The sequence below is a fragment of the Opisthocomus hoazin genome, chromosome 3 (assembly GCF_030867145.1).
Source record: "Opisthocomus hoazin isolate bOpiHoa1 chromosome 3, bOpiHoa1.hap1, whole genome shotgun sequence".
NCBI lineage: Eukaryota > Metazoa > Chordata > Aves > Opisthocomiformes > Opisthocomidae > Opisthocomus > Opisthocomus hoazin.
In genome coordinates, this window is record NC_134416.1 from 83,719,633 (window position 1) to 83,733,725 (window position 14,093).

General features: G+C 40.3%; 1 protein-coding gene across 11 annotated transcripts in view; it reads right to left on the reverse strand.

Annotated features, from left to right (window-relative positions):
• SEMA5A (semaphorin 5A) overlaps nucleotides 1-14,093 on the reverse strand; it is a 446,528-nt gene that overhangs the window by 345,507 nt on the left and 86,928 nt on the right. For 10 of the 11 annotated variants that reach the window (XM_075416809.1, XM_075416808.1, XM_075416805.1 and 7 more), the window contains exon 2: nucleotides 7,632-7,727. The gene's annotated coding sequence lies outside the window, so the exon portion shown is untranslated. Of the gene's footprint in view, nucleotides 1-7,627; nucleotides 7,728-14,093 lie in introns of all 11 variants that reach the window. The other variant, XM_075416804.1, reaches the window with a different exon arrangement.

A 14,093-nucleotide genomic window follows, 5' to 3' on the forward strand; every position in this document is an offset into this window, starting at 1 on the left:
AAACGCACTCATGACAAGCCAGACCAACCTCACTGACAATTTGCTTAGGGATACAAAAATTTGGCATACTATACTGGATGCACTGATGTCTGAGGAGAAGGGTGGGTTCAAAGGCAAGGAAGAAAGGTCTCTGCATGACTATGAGTAGCCCTGCCCTCCCCACCACTCCAGCCACATTTCTAAAAGAAAGAGAGACCAGTTCAATTTTAAAAGACAACAGCAGCGCTACTTAACAGGATCCCTTAAAAGCATCTTCATACTAGCAACTGAGGCTTGCACCAAGACTTGTAGAGGTTGCTCATCTCCTTTTCATCACAGAGCCTTGGCAGGTGACAGCAGGACCACTCAGTGCCCAACACATCGGTTATGTGGCAGAGTCATGGCATATACCACATGTAAGTAAAGCTAGGAAAGTCGTATCCAAGATGCTGTGAGTGGCTGTGGAATAGCCCATTCCTTCTTGATGTATTTCAAGACAGGTGACCAGCTATCTCACTGTGTGAACAGTAAGAGAATGCATTAGCCCCCCCCCCCCCCCCAAACTCAAGGCGTACTGACACATCTGCCCTCAGCTTTCCAGTCACGTAGACCTCAGTGACTCTCTTTTCTGAGGCAACAAAACTTTCTGTGATCAGCAGGAGCAAGTATTCATTTAAACACAAAGAAAATGCTACAACACTACCTTTCCTGTATTTTTTTTTATTTCTTTTCTCAGCCTGTCAGTGGTACTACGTATGCTCTTATTTCCTACAGTCTCCACCCCTTCTGCTCTTCTGCAGTCTCCTTTTGCAGTTAAAATCCTTCTCCTTTATTTACCAACTCTCTGCTTTGATGTCCTTTGCATATTACTACAGAAATGCACATTGGTAAATCTACTTCCAGCACAACAGTCCAAGCATAAAGCTCTAGAAGCAATACCAAGGAAAATGGCCATTACACAAAAAAAAAAAAAAAATACCCAACAAAAAAACCCCTCAAAAAACAACACCACACAAAGCCCTTGTAAATGGCCTCTGTCAATGACACAAGGGAAAACACAAGTAAAATAAAATGTCTTGCAAATACAAGTCCTACTAAAACCTGCCCTTTGGCTGCAGGTATGGTGTTGAAAAATGAGGCGAAAAGTGTCATTTTATGTAGCAGTGGTGCAACAAGATACAGGCATCACAGGTATGAGAAGGATCTATTGAATGGAATTGTTGGAATTCAAAATAAAGAACCCAGAGGGAAACTGCTGAGTATGCAAGCCTTTTCCACTGGGGGCCGTGTGTAATAAGAAAACACAGAATTTGGCAAAAAGGAAAAGAAACTGGTCACAAAAAACACCAAACTAACCAAGAAACTTGCTGATATTTTATGCATCTGGCCAAGTAAAAAACTGGCAATTTATCAGAGTGTGACAAAATGCATAACTCAAGAAAAAAGATTTAAAACGTGAACTATCCTCAATTTATCAAAGAGTAATAACAAACTTTCTGGCATGGTGTGCTTGCTATACTCTACCTCAGCACGCTTCACCCCAGAGAGAGGATGGGACTTGTGTGCTACTGAAGAGTCCCAAAAGTGTAATTTGGATACAGCAACAGGTTCCCCCATCCTTTCATAGCTGGTCAACTCTCTCCTCCATTACATACCACTTTACCACAATGTTGATGGGACAGCTGCAGAGGCATCTAGCAGAAAATATGTATTGCTAAAGTCACCATGATGCATTCTGGTTTTTACATTGTTAACTTTTTGAATGTAAAGGATCACATTTTATCATGTATTAGTTCAGTCACTACAGACCTACCAATTTCTACAACTAATAAGTATAGACAAACAAATATCCTTTACATGGGAAATCCAGTGCAGAGTTCATAGTTCTTTGTTTTTTCAAGACACAAACCTGTGTTTATACTGTAATAAATACATCATACAGAAAGATACTGAAAACACAAATTGAAACATGACGCTCTCACTGTGCAAACCTTCAGTGCTCTGTAAATAACAACTAACTGAAGCAGAGGTCATCTCAGCAGGTTAATCATGAGTTGTACTGCCAAGACAGAGTTTGCTCCAGCTAGGCTGTTCTATCTAGCCCATGGATAAACAGGGATTTCAATTTCCAGGGCTGTCAATCTTGCATGTTTTCCAGCACTGGATTCCACCATGTTTTATAAAGATGCAACCTGAAGCTAACTGGAAAATAATTCAAGCTGCTTGCAGTGGTGTTGCAAAGGGTTTCCAAAGCAAACAGATTATACACAGTACATTAATGCACACACTGCAAGTACAAAAATCTGTCGGGGGGGGGGAGGGGGGCGGGGGGCAAATACACCAAACTTGGATCGAAAGAGACAAAGGGTCTCAAAACAGTGCTTTTTTCTACAAATCCTCTTGACATTTTCAATGATCAAGACAAGAGAAAGCAACCCGTGAGACTTCAGGCAACTGAGAGACATCTGGAGTGCTTAAAGGCAGCATCTTTATTGCAAGAAGTGTGACCTGGGGACGGCAGTTGTGCCAGCAGGGGGAAGTTGAACCTTAATCCTAACTAGATTTTTAAACCAGAAAAAAGAAAAAAAAAAAAAGATATTAAAATTATAAATCAAAAACCATTTAGTTCCGCACCAGGTGTTAAAACCCTGCTTCTAGATGCCATTAATCTCAGAGATTTAACAACAGGCTTTAATGGGAAGAGTCTCATTCTCTCTAGCAAGAAACAAAGGGTCTTTCCATTAGACACAATGACCTCATCCATCCATCTCTGATCCTCCTTCACCTCATATGCAGAGTCAAGTACAGCACAGTTCATCACTTCGGTACAAAGCTGTTTGCAGCTCAGTGGTCCGCAGTTATGCTACATACCAAGCACAGAGTTTCTGAAAGATAATGAAGCTCCTTCATTCCATTCTGAAATTGTTATTGCTGCTTCAAAGCAAAGCAGGTTCCTTTTAACAAACAACAACTACTACTACTTATGAGCCTTTCATTGTTGTGTTTCGTTTGTTAAAATTCCCCAAGCCTGGCACTAAAGGAAACCTTCCACCAGCGCACACACAGTGCCACAAGGGAGACACCAGAAGAGTTAGAAGGGCCACAAGGAAGGACTCTCCTTCACAGATGGACAAGCTCAAAGAATTAGGTGGGTAGGGAAATGGCTGATCTAAGCAATACTTCTAATTCGTAATGACCTATGTTATATACCTCTTCCATTTTCCCTTGTAACTGCTCTTATTCTGTAATTCCCCTCCAAAACCTCTAAAACCACACCCTTGTTTCCCCTCTTCCTGCAAGAAAAATACTCTTTCCTCTGGATAACGTGTATCAATATTTGAAATATTCATGTCATCTTTGTCTTTGCATGTTTGGGCCATGTGACTTAGAAATCCTTTGAGTCTCAATTTCAGCTGCTTTAGTCTCGTTTTTGCTACTGTTTTAACAAAATCCATTTTTACCAAGAGCAAGTACCCCCTCTAATGAAAAGCCATTGTTCTCCCCTCCCATGTTTTGTGCTTTCAAGTCCCTTCGGAAAACTTTCCAGAGGAACTACAGATACAGGTACAAGAAATTAAAACACTCTTTTTAATACTTGCAGGTATCCATCCATCCCAGGTCCATACATCACTGATGGAAAACCAAAGGCACTGTTTCTTTCATTCTCAGTATCTGCTTCTCTCTAAGCTCCGAAAATCCTGTTAATTCTTAAGAACTTTCTTCAGTAGTTTCTCATCCTTGCTTACCTCTTCCCATTCAATTCATGTGTTTTTCACTAATCTTCCATCATGACCCTGTGTCTTCCACTGGCCTTATCTGTTCTGGCCATTTCAACTGCTATCATTATGCAATCCTGTCACTTTTAGCCTTGGCCCAGTGAACATCACAGTGTAACTCCAACATATTGCCCCTCAAGCTAACTCGTAGACAAAAAAAGTATCTCCAAGTGCAGCACGCTTCTCATTTTCTTTGTACTCTCTCAAGACTTTGCCATTTCATCTAGCTTATCGTTCCTCTCAAAGTCTACTGCCTCTACACCAAAGTGGGTATCACCAGGACTTACGTAGTGAGAAAAGGTTTTTTGGTAATTCCTCGCTCTCTGACAGGCAGTACAGACTGTACAGGGAACACAGTAAGAGAAAAAAAAGTGAGATTTTTGGACTAAGAACTGAACTCTCAATGAAACAGCTTGAACATACTAAGAGAAATTTAATTGTAATTTATGAAGTGCCAAAATAAGCTAAAAAGCATTTATCTTACAATGAGGGAAAAGTCTCCGAGCTCAGTGCAAGACCTCAAATTACACGACAGCTTAATATTTTTTAAAATAGTTTTATCAGCAGAGTTCTCTTCTGGTACTGCACCCTGCAACCTTACTATTTATAAAGCAGCATGTAAGAACTGCCACAGTGGGCCAGGGTGGATGTTTAGCCCAAATGGAATAGCCAAACTGGCTCAGACTAAATAGCCAGCCTGACCCACAACCCTCCCTCCAGGAGTGGCCAAGAGCAGATGTCTAAGGGAACAGTGAAAACCAGAGCAGTCATACAGAAATATTCTCTTCCACTCACTCCAAAACACTTACTGCACAGCTTTCCACAATTTGCAGCTCAGTAACTTCCTTACCTAGAGGTAGTACCTTTGTTTGTCACCTCTTTTTTTTTTTTTTTAACTTCCTCTTTTTTTCCCACCTCCTTTTCCACCTTTGTTCAGCAGCTCTTTATACCCATTTAGCATGCACAGCATCCCATGGCAAGAAATTTCAGAATGGACTTACACACTATGCACAGAAAAACTTCTTTTCCTAGCTCTGAAACGGCTCCCTGTCTGTTTCACCTGATATCTCTTCTCATACAAAAATAAGGTGGCATTAAGTATTCATCTCCCATCCATACACCTGACAGCTCTTATGATTTTACAAACCTCTAGTATTAGCATCTGAGCACTATCTCTTTTCCAGTCTGCAGACTCTCATCTAGCTAGTTTTTCTTGCATGGAAGTTGCCCTATGGACGTCTCCTGCATCCTGCTGCCCCTCTTCATTCTTGCTGCCCTTCTCCGAAAGTTTTCCAGTGCTACTCCACTCGTTCTGATATAAGAAGACCAGAACCGCACACCATATTTAAGATGCAAACACACCACAGATTTAGAGAGTGGCCTAATGATATCTAGACCTCTCTCCTTACAGAGCAACTGATGATGTAAATTTGCTTTTTGACTGCTACTGAAGTATAGAGCTGATTGTCTTCATTAAATTACTGCTTCTAGTCCCAAGATCTCAGACCAGCTCAAAATATTTTATCATTACTGACCCTGGATTTCATCCATGTCCTGGATTCAGCTGGGACAGGGTTAATTTTCACAGGAAGCTGGGAGGGCACACAGCCCAAAGGGCTGACCCAAACTAGCAAAACAGGATATTCGACACCATGGGAAGTCATGCTCAGTATTTAACCAGGGGAGCTGGACAGAGAAGGGGAATTGCTGCTCAGGAGTATGCTGGGCATCGGGCAGTGAGAAAATTGCACTGTGTATCCCTTGCTTTGTATATTCTTTTTAGCAGTATTATTGTTGTTATTTCCCTCTTCCTTTGCTGTTGGGTTAAACTGCCTTTATCCTAACCCACGAGTTTTGCCTTTTTCTTCCGATTCTCCTCCCCATCCCTGCAGGGGGGAAGGCATGAGCGAGTGACCACGTGGTTCTTTGTTACCAGCTGGGGGTAAAACACAACAATCCACCATTTTAAAGGCCACTTAGCTTTATAAGGGTCTTTTGCAGTTTTTCAGCCTGCCACCTTTTTTTTTACCTTCTTTTGCCCTGAATAACTTGGTTTCAGAAACAAACCTTGTCACCATGCTTCTGTTCCAAGCCACTCATGAATATGATGATCCTCCTGGGCACTCACAAAGATATCTGTGGAAATCCACTGGTGATTTCCAACACATTTTTCTCCTGGTTTTTTGTTTCTAACCATTCAAACAATTATTTACACAGCTGGCAGTCCTTCCCCTTAACCTGTGCCTGTTTAGTTCCTATAAAAGTTTTTTGAGAGGACTTTGAATAAAAAATTACCTTCAAAATTAAAGTAGAACAACACATCGTAAAATCTCTTTCATCTGCATCCTGGTTGCCTCCTTCAAAGGACCACAGCAGTTTAGTAAGACTTGACTCTGAATCACAAAAATGCTGGCTGGAAGGGATCTCTGAGAGTCATCCATTCCGACCAGCCACTAAAAGCCACAGTAGATCAGGTCAGCTGTAGCACTGTCCAACTAAGACTTGAAAGCCTCCACCAGGAGCGATGCCAACCCGCCCCTCCTGGCTAACTTTATTCAGTGCTGCACTACCCTCCTAGTGAAAAAGGTTTTCCTACAATGTCCAATCGGAACATTTCAGTCTGCAACCTGTGTATGTTAACCCCCTGTTACATGGTTTGCCACTACTAAGAACATCGGCTCCATCATCTTCGTAAACACCCATCAAGCAGCTGAAAGCTAATATTAACCTGTTTCTAAATCTCCTCTTCATCAGGGTCCACTTCACAGAAATCAATTCTTTCTCAGCATCTCCATCATATTTATCCAACATCCTTTCTAAAACATCTGCTAATCTAATTTTAACTAATCCATTTAAGAAAGAGGCTTATTGGTTTCTAGGCTCCCTGATTCCACATGAACACTTTCTACAACATGGCATCAAATTAGACATCTTCAAGTTCTGAACTGCTGAGACACTTTAAAGCAAGAGGCTACATGCCACAGTCTGTACCTGGTCTATTTCACTCTTCTGTTCCTTAGAAACTTGGGTAAGCTACATCTGGATCTGTTAAATTGGGAACATACAATTTGTGCCACAGTCTCTCCTACAAATGCTTTCAGCTGAGAAAGACAATCTCATAAGCCTCCCATAAGAAGGGTTCCAAAATAGGAACCACCCCACACTTTTCAGTGGTGAGCACATACACAGAAGAATTATTTTGTTTTCTGCCATGGCTTTATCTCAGATCGCTCATTTCATAATGTTACTAGATGCAGGCCCCACAGACTCTTCAGCTGGCTTCCTGCTACTGGTGTGGTTGAAAAAAGCATTTATTAATTTTATGTTTAGCCTGATAAGGGTACTTTTTTGTCCTATTTCCTTGTTTGAATGCAGCCACAGCTTTTTTTAAGATGTCCTCTTGCTTTTAATAGTCTCCTCTACCTTGTAATTTAGTTACACAGGCTTCCTCTTCCTAAGTCTTTTTCAGACTGATGGTAGTAGGCACTTGTGTAGAGCCTCCAAAACAGCATCCTGAAATAGCATCTCTGCCACCTACAAACATGTTCCTCTTACAGCTGCCCTTTCAGTTTGTCTTTAAACAAACATCCCCATTTTTACATAGTTTCCCTTTTTGAAGTTGAGCATATTTTAGGAGCGGGGAGAAGAAAGGAGAATTTCAGGTTGTTTTTCTTGCATTCCTCCCATTTCCATTTCTGGCATTTCCTTAGCTTAGGGAGAAGAGAAAAGTAGAATATTAGTTTAGGCAGGAGGGAAAGGCAGAATACCTGTAGTGGTCTACAAAGCCATCTCACAAGTCTTCTTCCAGACAGCATCTTACAATCTCTCCATGGTATCACCATCTACCCACTGAACAAAATACAGTCTCTTACCTACCTTTTAGTCACCATCCCTCTGTAATCATCTACTGCCTCCGTTCAGCGTTTGTGCAGAGCCTAGCACAGTGGGGTCCTGGCTCTACCTTGCAAGCTCCTAGGAGATAAGGAAACATAAAAGAGAAATAATAGGTATTGAAGAGACAGCTCATCAGCAATTCTCAGACATTTATAGCAGTCATAAAACATCTGTCTTTCAAGACAATAAATTAGAAACGTAAGGCACTGAACTACACAGCGTGAACAAGAACCAAACCAAAAGAGGCAGGAAAAAAAGAACTGCTCTTTAAAATAACTGGTAGCTTGGGATGAGCACCAGACAAGAGAATTACTCATCACAGAATTACCAAAATCCATGGGACATATGAATTTGGGAAAAATCCTCACTGTAAAAATCTCCCTTGGTGCCCTAAACACCACTAAAATTAAACATGGCTAAAGTGTGGGCTGAAATCTGGCCCCAAGTGAAATCCATGACAAAATTCAGATGGGAAAAACTTTAGTATTCTTTCATCTTTCCATAAAAAAGAAAGTTCAAGAGACAAACACAGTTACTTCTAATGCCTCAACACAACACAAAAGATTTTCAAGAAAAAGAGATGCATCGTTAAGAACACTTTAAGACATGAACCCATTTTGTAAGAACGAAAAAGACACTACAAACACTCCAAAAGTATCATGCTTTTTTCTTTATTGAAATAAAGAAGGTACTGCTAATCAATCAAGTGTTATCTTTACTTGAAACAGCAAGACAGGAATCACATAGCAGTTGCCCGCTCTCAACACTTCAACAAAAAGATACTTCAAAAGTAAAAAACAATAATAGTCCATCCAATTTAATAATTTGTTTCTTTGACTGAGAATGTCTATGGCACAGAACAAATACACTAGCAATCAACAGTTCACCCTTGAACCTAATCAGAAACATGAGGCAAACACTCTGTTTGTTCACTTATATAAAGTGACTGTATTAGACAAACTGAAGTGCTTGAGGTTTTTTTCCAGTGCTTTACTGACCTATGAAAGTCTCAGGAAATCTTCTGAATGCATAAGCAGTACTGCATGAAAACATTTTATAGCAAGGAAACATCATACGAGCAAGAAGATCTCTCTAGGTTAGACAACGAAGATCTAGATTTATGTTTACCATGACAAAATTTCTCACGAGCCCCCTGCTCTCTATCACAAAGTACTTCAATTTTTTAGCATTTACATATTTTCTTCTAAATTAAGATTCAGATCATATGTGCACATATACACACCCCTCCATGAAATTCAGCCATATCAAATGCTGTTGCAGAAGTTGCCAAGAGCAGATTTAGACAGTGTTCTCCATGGCACAGGGATCAACCGAAGCTAAAGGATGGAAGGTCATCTTGAATTTCATAGTCCAAGGTGGCAGGTGAAACTTATATTGTTGAGAAAGCATTGCATCATCTTGTCTTTGCCTCCCACTTTTCAGAAAGGCAAGGACAAATTTAAATCTTGAAAGAGGACAGAGTTCTGCTTTTTATATTACAGCGTACCAGAGAATACTTGAAAACCTCAGTGCAACTACCCACCACACGTGCATGTTGATGACAAAGTACCCCGAGATGTTCAGTCTGTCAAGTAATTAATTGTAACTGTTACCATGCCGTAAGTTCTACAGACAACTACAAGCAACCCATGTCTAAGATGCACTGTGCTAGTGATTTATGTATGCACTTACTACACCAGAATGAGCAGCTGAATTATACTTTGAAATATTACAAAGAAGGCTGCATAGCTCAATTTTTCTAAACACAACTGACATACTAGTGCTTTCTATATGCACTTCAACCCGCCCACTGTCCCCTCACCACTCATTTCACGATTTGTATTTCCATATAAACATCTCAGGTTTTATTTTAGCAAAATAAAAGCTTTAGTAAGTTTATTCTGATCTTAAGAACTACCTAGACAAAACTGGAAAGCAGAGTCTGAATCCACCTTAATGATTTAGGCAAAACCTGCACACACACAAAAGCAAACTCTTAAAGCTTGGATTTCTAGAGATTCACATTTTGCTTCCCTTATACCTCCTAATATGGCAACACTGCTGTTCCTATGACTGTGGTGGCACTCTCATTGGGCACAATACAGTATATGCTGTGGGTAGGATAACACCAGAAACTAGCCTGAGTATTCACTCACTCAAGCTAAAGTTAGACTAACTCAGCCTATGCAGCCCACACCAAACCAATCTTATAGAAATTGTGAATTAGCCACCATGATCAGAAGACTGACTGCAAAAACCGTATCAATTTTTTAATTTGGGGGTATATAGCCGTGTTTTAGTTTACTTTTGCTTTGGATTAGTATTATTTGCTAAAGCAAAAAGTCTGTAGTGGTTGTACTCCCTGCCTCTGTCCCCTACCCTTTCCTTTCAAAATGAGATCTGAAATTGATGATCAGTTCCTAATACATAAACTTTCATGAAAACGGCCACACAAAACAAGAGACAAACTCACTTTCCAAGTAGCCTTTTTTCCCTACTCTGTGACGAACACAGGTACACAAGAGGGGAATTCAGCCATGGCATGTTTTGTTTGCCCAGAAGCACATTCATTTAAAAGAACAAGGAAAAAATACCTTCTGCAAATGGATAAAAATGTACATAGGTGTATACTAATGGAAGTTTTCCGGAACTCTTCACTAGATTTAATGATAAACACATAGGAGTGCTGTTTCCCACTGCTGTTAGAATATGGTACAGAAGTTGTTGGTATGATCAAGGAGTACAATTAAATCTGGAGGGGGCATGGAGAAAAGTGCACGTGCAGTTAACAGCCTTCACTGCCATACAAATACGGGCACCACTCTCTCATCTGTCTAGTATGTTTGGAGAGGTATTTGGCTACACACTGAACTGAGCAAGGAAATAACCAAAGCATGTCTAGACACCGGGGCTCGTCTGCGTGTTGAGACTTCCCACTCCTGTTGTAGCTGCACGGCAGTGCTCAAGGCAGCGTGCCACAGCAGCAGCCTCGCCTCACCCAGGCAGCTGGGAGCTTGCTTGGGCACCCAGGGTTTTCATACTACACCTCATGGCAACCACCACTCACCTAACAAGGCAAAAGACACTGAGAGGATTAAGAACACTCCTGCTCCACACTACTCCACCAGCCAGCCTTGGCTTTCGCTCCACAGGGATCACAGCGTGAGTTAGGCAAGCTGCTCCAAGTGACTTCTGCTGATGTTGGCGGGGCAGAAGTAAAAGTGTCAGCAGCACCACGGAGATGGGGTTTTCCCCACTTTAGTGCTCTTACCACCTACACACAGGAGAACTGAGCACATATAAGTAAACTTCATCTACTGCTTAAAATACCATTAAAAAAATTACTTACTTTTGTTGCTATCTGGCAGCAGGAGAGAAAATTATGTCAAAACTGAAAGTGTACGAAAATTGAAAGGGAGGGAGGGGAAAAAAAAAATCCTAATCAAAGAAAAAAGATACAAATATTCTCCCTCCTCTTCCCTTCCTCCAAAAAACGCCTGTATTATGCAAATATATCCCACTTTCAGGGATGAATCAAGGATGAATGGTTAGAACAGCTGCTATACACAACCTTGTGCTCCTTCTACAAAAACTAACATTTCTCCTTGCAATGGATGCTAGATAATATTACTACTTATTTCCCTCTTTTCATGCTGAAGAGGTCCTCACATAAGGAAAGAGATCTCATTAAATCCAGCTTATTTGCTGGACTAAAGAACAGATGTGGAAAGATGGCAGTTATTAAGCTAAATCTAGGCATAAGGACCATGAAAGAAATAGGAATGCCCTTCTTATAAAGCTGCATTTTGTTTATATGCCTTCCAAATCACAATATTGAGTAAAGTAAAACCAAAACAAAATAAATATAGGAATTCTTAGGGAAAAAAGCAGAACAAAATCTAAATCAACAAAGTTGTTGAGCATGTCCCAGCTGCCACTGTTTGAGACCACAGAACCAGCCCACACAAGTGCATCCCAAACAGGCAGACGCACGCTGCAGAGCAGAAGGTCCACGTATGGAGCACTACACCCACTCCCATACTCCTTCACGTGCAGAGCTGGGAAATGTCCAGGTCTCCACAGAGGTGTCTTCTGGTTCAACTCAGAAATCACATCCAGACAAAACAGGAGCAGTACCAGTACTCCCTTAAGCTCCAGTATGGTTCTTGCCTTACTGAACACAAGCTCCAAGCCATGAAGAATCGTGGGCATCTGCACACACGTACACACGCTCCCACGTGCAAATCACGTAAGCAGTATATCTGACTCATCCAGAGTTTGTCAGGCTTACTTCATAGGCATGATAAATCCAGCATAATCAGAACACAAGACACAGCCCATATGAAGATCATCTTCGGATAAAGAAGAACAAGAACAGTCCCATAAAGCAGACTCATTGCATTTGCTGTAACACATGCCAATGCCCAGCAGTATGAGCCTTGGCCATATTCTGCATATTGACAGCTATACTGCTGGCCACGGTACCTTTTCTCCATTTTTTTCTGAAAGGGAAGGTCCTGACAAAGAAAATTAATGAATTACCCACAGCTTTAACTCTATCTGTAGTATCACTTTACTCTTTGCTAGGCCAAAATACAAATAAATGTAGAGACTGGTGTGCCAGGATGAGAAATGTATTGCTGAGAGGAAAGCATAGATCAGCATATCTGAAGTCACCAGTCAGACAGAGTTCTCTGGTTGAAAATTATAAAACAGGATGACATAAATGTTATGTTGTTGTGCAGGGATTTGACAAATAATAGTTCATTAAAAACTCCTGAACTTGCCCTACTTACTTGCTTTAACTTCATCTAGGTCAAAGTGACAAGACATGTTAGCATAAATTTAACCTTTTAACTAACCACCACAGATTTATAGTCCAAGAGCAGCACTTAGTTCTTACCAAAAACCACCACGATTCCCAAAATAGTAATTTTTAAAGTACAATACATTATTAAGACTGCTGACAGAATGAACAGTATTACCCAGTTTCAAATGGTAGAGATGGAGAAAAACAGTAATAAAGGAGAAATTATTGTGGTCTTGCTCCCACTGAAGTCATGTTTTTCATGAAGACTTCAAAGAGCAGGAAAAACATGGCCTTTATCCAATTTTCTGCAAATTACACCACTGAGTATTTTTATTTAAAATAAATCAGTTCTGATACAACTCTGATCTCCTTCAGTCCGACAGCAAAACTTCTTCTGAAAAGTGTATATTCTCGAGCGTGACTTTATACTTGTACTTTTCTTGGTCTTTGACTGAAGTCTATAGGACATTTCAAGTGCCTCTGTTGCCAGTGGTATTTGCTATCCATGTATCTCCAAACTCTTACATGGTTTCCTGAACCTCAAGGTCATTGGATTGATTATCCAGACAGTCTTCTCTAGTTCCAGGATACTGACAAGAATAACATCTTTCAGCACCTTTCAGCCAAGTTGTGTTAGTACTGACAACACAAAAGGCTGAGAGTTTCATGACCAGAGAAATCAACTTCATTATGAAATTATTAAACACTGTAGCATAATGTACACAAGATTTATTTGTGTGCATGTGTTTGTGCATAAAAATCAATGTTTCTAGCATTTCTGGGTGTCCTTAAGATGAAACTCCATAGATGTGTTGTGTCATTTTTTCTTTTCCTTTTTTCTTTTTTACTGGGAGGGGGAGCAGATTGGGGAGGGTCGTTTTTTTTTTTTTAATATGGCAGGAAGGATACCATACAACAATCTTCTTGAGAAATCTCCTTTCTTCCCCAAAATGCAACACTTTACTGCTTCTACCTCCTCTACAATTATCACCCGCAAGAAAAATAGTCTCAGCATCACTCCACCCACCCTGATAAGAGCAACTGTCCATGGAATAAAACGTTATTCTTCTTCTGGAATTCTGCCAAGTAATTTCACATCCTATCTAACTGATTCTCAAATTTAAGTTGCACCTCAAAAGTGATGTCAGCATGTAAATCTTAAATCTTATTGATCACCATGTAAGTTCTTCAATATCTATGCCAATTTAGGTGAAACAAACAAAACATCTATGAATTTACTCCGCATGAAACCACACAGTTGCTCCCTTTCTTTCATTAACCAGTATATGGCTACTTTATTTTCCAAATAAGGCAAGTAAGCGAAGAAAGGTAAAATCAAAACTATGGGTATCATGGAATGGAAATCCTGAGAAAAACCATCTTCAGATATGTAACTATAAAATAATATACTACGTTTTATCTGACCTTTTACAAAGCCAGCAAACTTTTTCAATCTAGTTTTAAAAAATTCAAGTGAACCTTAGATGATGGACACCCTTTAGAGAAAAAAAAAGCCCACAACCCTCAGGAAAACCCTGGGGTTTATTTACTATTCTAAAAGACATTTTCTGTACTGCAGGATACCAGCTGGTATATTTTCTGCAGCATACTTAATTCAGAGACATCTGCTTGCT